This window comes from Venturia canescens, chromosome 2 (assembly GCF_019457755.1).
Source record: "Venturia canescens isolate UGA chromosome 2, ASM1945775v1, whole genome shotgun sequence".
Lineage (NCBI taxonomy): Eukaryota > Metazoa > Arthropoda > Insecta > Hymenoptera > Ichneumonidae > Venturia > Venturia canescens.
This window is the reverse complement of record NC_057422.1, coordinates 8,368,717-8,376,059: the sequence shown is the minus strand read 5'-3', so window position 1 is coordinate 8,376,059 and position 7,343 is coordinate 8,368,717.

Here is a 7,343-nt window from a genome sequence, read left to right as displayed (position 1 = left end):
CGCGAAAATAAAAGGGCCTCGAAAATCCGCGACATAAATTGAACCCTGCGCGACAATAGTGATGAAAAAAAATGAGAGAAATTCTTACGAAGCCCGTTTCCAAAGAAAAGGAGAATAAATTCGAGACACGATATTGGAAGTTTTCTGCGTCGGTTCTCGCGCGTTTCTTTCTCTTTTCCCCACAGTTCGCGATTGAGAAAGGTAGGGCTTGTGTGAATCGTCGTCATCGAACAATGTTATCATCTGCGGGTTGTGACGACTTGACGTGTAGTTCGCGTTGTTCGCTTCTTCATCCTGTGTATATCTGTAAACGGTTCACTTATCGCTATCTCTCTTTCTCTCATTGCTTCTGTTTATATACTCGGCCCTGTGCCCTCGACAGTATTACGTGAGTGCGACTCGTCGATTATCCTCCGTTCCGATAATAAACATCTTTCATTAGACTCTTGACATCTGCGTTTTCGTTATTTTCAATATATAATATTGTCGTACGAACACACTCCTAAATCCGGTGAGAAGATGCCTGTATCGTGTCGTTGTTATCGTTATATTTCTCGTTTTTTTTCTCTCATTTATTTTATTATAGATGTGTCGCTGTTGGACATAGATGTGTTACGACGATTCGCACTTTTATGTATTTAAACAATCGCTCCTATCGACAACTACTTCATACAAATGTACATACCTCCATCCCCCATTCGTTCGTACTCCTCGGACATTCTACATATTGTTGAAAACGTTTACCTGTGAATAGTGACATATTTAGCTGCTGCCTTTATTGCTGGCTTACTACTCGTTTCTCGCGCCTGTACCAATGCATCTAACTGTTGGAAACATTATATATATATATATCGTTGCGAATCGACTGCTGTTTCATCATGTCGGATGTTTCATTACTGTATTTAACGATAACGCTCATCTGCTCATCACGATTCCATCCTTAGAACGTATAAACGAAAATCCTTTTTCTTCGTTTTGTTTTGTTTTTTTTTTTTTTTTTTTTTTTTTTACGTATTTACATCACACATGTAACAAACATAAATATACGAAGTGACGGCGTACGAAACGTTATGAGGAGGGGGGGAAGGATTTTCGTTGCGTTCTCAATCGTCGGCGCTTGTTGCGTTACTTCATTATTATGATTAAAGTCTCGAGTTCATGCCACGAAAAAATTGTACTTGCTGACATATTTTGCTGTGTATTTTCCAAACATGAAATATATGTGATTGAAATATAAATTGTCATTTATTTCTAGACGAATGGGTTATTGGGACTAATAAGGAGGACGCAATAACGAGGATACGGTGTCATTAGTTTTTCTTTACGTAAACGATAATTTTAATATAAAATAGAATTTTTTTCAACTTTATTTTTCATTCGATGGATTAATGTTGGTATTTCGAGTTTGTAAGTCATTGTTGTTATCTTCAATACTGTTTCGCACCTTATCGAAAGTCAACTTTGGTTTTTTTGTCCGGGAGTGAAATTCGACGAGTCCAGCTTAAAGATATTTTTAGCGAATGTAAATATATGCTCTTTAAAAATAGGTTTGCTCTCCGCATCGGAAATTCGATAAATGCAAGCATAGCCCGGTCTAGACACCGGACAAATAATAATTAGATGAAGTTAATTCAAGTAAATATTTGAACTAAAAAAGGTCTTAAAAACTCGACTGAAAATTGGCACTAACGTTGACACGTATTCCTAAAGAGTGTCAATAAAATCGGTGTCGAATGATAGTCAACGTAGCGTATGAATCCTAACCTAATTTCTGGCAAGCTTCATTACCTTTTTTTGGCTGATCGATGTTGAACGCTGTTTAGCAACTGCGGCGTGATGTTTTATGAATAAGATTGTAGGATCATCGAATGCGAAAAAAAAGACTCTTTATTTATTTATACGATGTATAAAATAAATGTAAATATATAATAATTTTTCGTGAGGTTTTCGACTACTGTTTAAACAATGTCAAATTTATAAATGTGCTTTGTGACTGTTGGACGAGCTTGACGACACGACCACTGATGCTCGCGGAGAAAATATACTTTTTTGTACACCCGTAATACGAGGACTCGATGAAATTAATAGAAAACCATAAAAATCGTTAGATTACTCGATAGAGTCGTAGACTAAAAGGCAAATGTAGGTCAACGGCTGTACCAGGATCGATCGATCTCGCGCATTCACTTTTCTCTTAGCTTCCGCAGAGCTCTACGTCAACTCCCTCTCCTCTTTCTTCGTTCTGGGCTCCCGAGTAGCTACGTCGTCTTAGACACGGTCTGGGTCGATTGTTTCCGGATAGCAGACTTCAACTTCAATTTCATTTCTGCTCGCTCAATATTACTCGTTTGTTTTGCCCGTATATTTTCGTCACTATTCGTATTAATTGATTAACCTGCTACTGTGTCCGAGTTCTTTATACACTCGCGTCCTCGTTCTCGTTCACAACACAACACTATTGAGATCCTTGTCCTCGTAACGATATCATTGCTCATCTCGTGCCGCGCGGCCCGTCCGGTACGTAACTATTTACTCTCATCCCAGCTACTAAAAAAACTAATATTTGTCTCCGACTCTCATTTCTATAACGACCAATCCGTACGATATTTGAGTCGGACAAATTTGCTCGTAAAATATATGTGACCAAAACATAATTCGTTGTTTCGGTTTACCGCATTTCCGCAAGTCCACGTCCGCGTCGTGCCCCGACGCACACACACTCTTTCTCATATTGCTAGCGAGAAAGCAAACATTCCATGGAATTATATGAATAACCTATTGAGAGTGATTTCATCCCAGACATTTTTTCTCCGCGCACATGAATTCGGGGGCGTTCCTTCGAATCGATGAATCGCGAACGAGGAGTGAAATTATCGAATTCTCGTGAATTCGGTCTCCGTAAATGAGTTGATTTACAAAACGGTGAGACACACTATATAAAAAAAAAGGAGGCGCAGTCGTAAATTTCACTGCGATGAGAGTTCCGTTTTTTGTCGTCGTTCTAATACGCTCGTTCCGATGCTCAGCGCCATCCGATCTCAATCCCGAGCGTGTAAAAGCGGAAGCTCCTGTACGAATATTAGGTGAAACCCCGTGAAGTGATAATATGCAGTAAAGTTTTTAAAGCTTATTCCACTCACGAGACGGAGCTCTGAATACATGTATATTGTATATGTGTAATATCAGCAGGGAGTAAAGCGGCGGTGAAGAACCCGCAATGAAATTAAGCCATCTGGGTACATGGTAGGGGCGTGCTGGCCGAGTATATGCTCGCCGGAGCAACTGGTTGATTTATCGGTGGCGCTTTCGCCTAGTGAAAACTACCCGCGCTCACGGCTCACCAACGCTCTCTCAATTGGGTTACGCCTAGCTCCACAAATTGCTTCATTCAAACGAAATTCAGATCAGAGTTATCACTACGCATATATATACGTATATATCAACACCCATTTCCAACTCGAGTTATACTTTATGCCTCCTTCTACACTTTGAAGCTTCCATCCGCAAAAAGGATAAACAGGAGGGAGGCTGCTCGCTCTATCAACGAATGATACTTAGCGAACGATATGCAAGTCCCCGGGCTATTATACAGGGGAGGCCCGCCCGAACGGGCTACCTCCGAAATTACCCAATTTTTTAATTTTTTTATTCGTTTCTTCAATTTCTCATAACTTATTTTTTTGTGAACAAAAAAAATCATTAAATTCTTTCGAAATTTTCTTTTTTTATCTTCCCCAAAAACGGAGAGAAGGGAATCGAGTTCTCCCAAAATTTCGTGTCTTTTTGCTTTTAGTTTTTTTTTTTTTTTTTTTCAAAAATTAATAAAATCAATGAAATTCTTTCAAAATTCCTTTTTTTCAATAATTTTTTTTTCTTTTTCTTTTTCTTTTGACGCTCTTATACTACAATGCACTTTCTGAGAAGGAAAAGTCCAGCTGCATTCGATGAAAATTTCAGTAAAACGAAAACTTGACGATTTTTAGTTTTTTTTTTTTTTTTTATTTAAAAATTGCAATACGTGAGACCATTTTTTGGTGCTTGGGAGGAAAATATTCTTTCAGGTCTTTGCTCCGGTCTCCCCTGTATACTACTGGACGCGCCCGAAATCCCTCGGTTATTTCGATATGGAAAGTCCCCCGGCTGGAAATCATTTGTTCATCGTTTTGTATCTAATTCTGATAACGCGTTGTACGAGTATTTTTATTTAAAAAGTGATATTCCGAGGAGAGAATTTATTTCGTGGAACAGGTGACGGAAAATCTCGTGATGGAGTAATTTTTTCGGAGTACGAGGGTCAAAGACGCGCCGAAAATATGCTCGAGTCCGTCAGTTTCGATTTGTTTGTTGGACAAAAATAAAATTTTGCGGTTGGAGGTTCTCGGAGGGTTTGCTGATCGAACGAATTTCTCGATCGAACGAAAATGATGAAATTTCATGTAAGAATTTGTATTTTTTTTTGAGCTTCCACAAACTGTCGAGCGAAACGAAAAACGAACAGAAACGCTTGCGAGAAATTCGTACTTTTTTAACTTTCAAAGTCGACACGAGATTCCTCAACTTCGTTCAACGTTATTATTCGGATTGTAGAAAATGCCAATAAATTTTGACGCGAATCAACGATTTGTAAGAGGATAAAAAAAACATATACTAAAATTGTGTGAATTTTACGGAATTTTTAAAGTGATCAAAACTCGAGACGAAATTTGTTCGATTCCACGTTTCCAGACGAAACCGGATCGGATTAAGCACCGAACAATTAATTTATTTGAACGCAAGCCCGCCAGCAGAGCGAGTAACTTCACTACCCCTTTTCGCGAGGAAACGAACGGCGCGAGATCCAATTGCAACTCGACAGTTTCCACTCGTAAAAACTCCATCGAAGGGCAAAATTATTCGTAAGATTCAGAAAGTAAATTTGAGATTTTCCCCTGGTGTTAAACTCCGCGTAGGAAAAACTGTTTGAAAATATCGAACCGGGTATGTTCCGCTGACGCGGTTTTCCAAGCCACTCACAATCATACAGAAACATTGAAAATTGTTGAAAGGTTTTCGCGCTTCGCTATATTTCAATTTTCAAAAATCCTTCGAACCACGAAAATCCTTCAATTTTTAATATTTCTGTATGATTCTAGTTCAAGCCGAGATGCCAGAACTAAAAATTATATTACAGAGTCGAAATACCAACACGGAGATAACATTTTACTAAAAAAACTACTATGGTGCCATAGGAGTAGGGTTCTATATCGTAATATTTATTAATTCTTACGAACATAGATAGTAATTTTTGTGAAGCGACTCGATGAAAATTAATGTGTGATGTCAAAATAAATACATCGGTACACGTGTAGAGGGGTAACCGGGGCAAAACGGGAATTTTTTTGTCGTTTTTTTTTTCTTCAATTTTTATACTTGTCCGAAAAGAACATGAAACATATTTTTCCCAAAATATCTTGTTCTTTTTTTTTGGATTTTAATTAAAAAAAAAAAAAATTCGTTTTTTACAAATTCTCTTTTTTTTACATGACTTCCGAAGTGAAAACGTTTTTGCACAGATATACAAAAAGTATTTGGGTATCTTCGATTACTGCTTCGCAGATTGGTGTCTACGACAGTAATCGCAGATATACGTTTGCGGACCATCGCGTCTGGTTACACCTGCACACGAATCGTGTGCCCACTCCGCACAATTTTGGCACTGAATCCATCGATCAGTGGACAAAGAATACAAATTTTTACAAAATAAACATTCGCAATCTTCGTTATTATTCGTAACATTAATTTTTAATTGAGTTACGGAGGGTGCGTTCCGATGTAAGCGCTGAGATCGCTTTCAACGCTTGCAACGGTGCCAAATACACCCAAGGTGCATTGAATTGAAATCATAGTAAAAAAAATTTCATGAGTTTTCGGATTTTTTTTTTTTTTTTTTAAATTGAAAAGAATTCCAGTAAATTTCTTAGTTTTTCGGAGTAAAAAATAGACGGAGCTTCCCAAACTTCTGAAAAGTTGAATATTTATGAAAAAAATTATGAAAAGAAATTCTGTTATTTACAATAGTAAATTTCTAACCACTTTGGCGTATGATCGATGCTTGTGTTCGAGCTCCCCAAATTAACTGTAAATTTCAATTGTGAAAAGAGTACCAAGCATAGCCAAACGGCACAATAATTTTACTTGACAGCTCGTCATCGAGTCAACATTAATTTTACAACGTTTCCTTGGTGAACTATGTAGAAAAAAATAGCACAGTTTAAACCTTTGTCACATAAAAATACGGAATTTAAAAATTTTCGTTGAGAATTGACTTGGAAATTACAATGTTTTTGGTAAAAAAAAATCCGTGTTTTTTTCCTCGCCGCAAGAAATCGGGAAAAAAGCCCATGAAATCCGCGGCTGCCACACGGAGTGATCCCCCCAAACTACGAACCTTCGAGCTCATTGTAACGAGCCGAGGTTTTATTTGTCGAGTGAGACCGCAAGTGATAGTTACCGGGGCAGACGATGATGCGCGGGTGTCGAGGAGCGCAACTTCGTTTTCGAACGAGTTCTCTATCGGCGGACGATCGTATATACAGAGGAATATAAAGCAGCGTACATGTGTTGAGGGTAGGCCGGGGTTTTGCGCGATGTAAATATTCCCCGAGCAGAGAGTTGGGGCGCGTATCCTCGTGGGTGTCCTTGCGCTCTCCCGGGAGAAGCTCGTCGCTGGCCCGTGCAGACACGCATTGGAATTAATTGCATTTGCCAGCCTTCCTTCGTATCTCCGTTTCCCCACTTCCATCCGCCTTTGTAAAGCTTCGTCCGAAGCTTTCTTTCTCTTCGTCGTCGAGCTCGGGGGCTACTCCACCGCGGTTCGATATCGCTCGGAAAAGGGCTCTTCGAGTGTCATCGTTCGCGCGCAAATCGTCCCGGTACCTTCCGAAGAAATCGCGTCAGAATTCCGCTCGCCCGTGCCAGGACGAAGAGAATCGAGACAAAACTAGGTAGACGCGGGGACGCGCCAGTCGGTCAGGCTTCTCCGATTCGGTGCTGCAAATGCGTGAATCTTCATTTTTTAAACGGTAAAAAGAGGAATTTTTAACCCGAGACACGACACTGCTGCAAATTTGTATACTGACGAACATTTTTCAAGTGTCTGGAACTCCGAAATTCCTCTCTTCAATTTGCCCATTTTTCTATAATAAAACTTGATTTTTCTATTTTGCTTACTCATAGAGGAAGAAGCTACGTGACGATGAACATTTTTTTTTCCAGTTTTCAATGTCAATGTGCTCAAAATTTCCAAAAACATCGAAAAATCATATCTAGAAAAAATGTCCAAGTGTGTGTCTGTGTGTGTGTGT